Below are 1651 nucleotides of genomic sequence, written 5' to 3'. Positions count from 1 at the left end.
CTTTCTTTCCCTGATTTCCCCCTAAAATCTGACCGACTAGGACGTTTATAGGTTCCTGATTTGGGGGTCTTTAACAGAGACAAAGCAGTATTCCCAGGAGAAAAAAAAATCAGGATTCACTCTGATGGACTCTGATGGGTGTGATGCCTACATGCCATCTGTGGGGAAAAGTAGGGGCTGGAGAAGGGGTCTGAGCCCAGAGTAGGGGACTGGGGGCCCCCAGCAGCTTTGTCAGGGATTTCATTTTCCTGGGGCTGCTTACTGGGACTTTGGTCCTGGGTACAAGACTTTGAACCCCAACTTCTTAGCATTTTCCCTCAGAGCTTGCAGTTCATCAAGTTCCATGAAAATAGCAGAATGCAGATTCTTGAATCCTCACACAAATGGGATAATTATAGTATGTTTAGCAACTGTTGGACACAAAATTCCAGCAGAATCTTTCATTCTGTTACCAAATCTTCCTCTTCCTCTCTCTGCAAATACAAGCATACCCACCTTGGTTGTCTTTCCCCATTTTTACTTCCCTTGGAAATTGGACTGCAAGCTAGAAATGATGCCCAGCAGATCACAATTAGAGCAGGTTTGAGGTGTGGGCTTCCTTAAGCTGGGAAGAAGAAACCTGTTCCAGAAGGGTTGAGATCTGAGGATGGGAGAAAACTTTTGTGATCCCTGAGCTGGGATGACGGCTTCCCCAGTGTCTCAGCAGTAAAGAATCTGCCTGCAATGCAGGAGTCTTGGGTTCAATCCCTGGATCAGAAAGATCTGGAGGAGGGCATGGCAACCCACCCCAGTATTCTCGCCTGGAGAAGCCCATGGACAGAGGAGCCTGGTGGGCTGCAATTCACAGGGTCACAAAGAGTCGGACACGACTGAACATGCATGCACGTTCGTACTGGGATGAGGTTCCATGGATACTGTGAATGACTGCTGGCTTTTTGTTTAGGATGAACAATAAAGAATGTGGGTTTTGGTGGACTATTTGGGGCTAAGAAGCTCTGTGGGATGATCTGGGCTCTTGAATCTTAAGTATAGGACAGTTGAGGCATCAGTAGGTTTGGATTTGAGAATCCAAACATAATAATCCCTTAAATAGCACTTTTTAGTTTATAACAAAAGGGTTTCCACATATGTTCTCTCATCTGTCCTCCATAGCAACCATGTCAGCTCGACATTTTTCAATCTTAATTTTCCCGATGAGAGATCTGAAGCTTAGAGAGTTGAAGGTCTTCCTGGAAAGTCACACAACAGAGTTAGGATTCCTGCTTTGTTTTCTGCCTGCAAATCTTCACCCTCTCCCAGAGCCCTGCCTACCTTAGCAAATTAGTCTTCAAGAGCCTCTTACGGTGTACAGTGTGATGCTGTGGAGTCGGCTTGGGTTGAGTTTGCCACTTAAAGGCTGGCTGGAAAGAGAAAAGTTAACTCTAGTGAAGCAATGAGAGAACAAGAAGATGATCAATACTGGGGTCCAGGCGGTGAGAGCGGAGACAAGAGAGAGCTCTCAGGGTAACCTGGAAAAGTTAGGGAAGGTTTCCTCCAGCAGGTGGATCTTGAGCTTGAAAGGATGAGGAGGTGTGGCTGGGGGGGAGAAAAAGTAGGGGATTCTGGGCTCCTCACCACTGCTTCTGCGCCGCGACGTTGGTGTACATTTTCT

The 1651-nt window shown here is 46.8% G+C and overlaps 1 protein-coding gene across 3 annotated transcripts in view; it reads left to right on the top strand.

Moving 5' to 3' along the window:
• Positions 1-1651, top strand: part of ZC3H7B (zinc finger CCCH-type containing 7B) — a 55988-nt gene that overhangs the window by 1158 nt on the left and 53179 nt on the right. The gene's annotated exons all lie outside the window — the stretch shown is intronic.

Source organism: Bison bison, unplaced genomic scaffold (genome assembly GCF_000754665.1).
Source record: "Bison bison bison isolate TAMUID 2011002044 unplaced genomic scaffold, Bison_UMD1.0 scf7180017858886, whole genome shotgun sequence".
In the NCBI taxonomy this organism is placed as follows: Eukaryota; Metazoa; Chordata; class Mammalia; order Artiodactyla; family Bovidae; genus Bison; species Bison bison.
The sequence above is the reverse complement of the archived record's forward strand: the minus strand, read 5'-3'. Positions and strand labels throughout refer to the sequence as shown.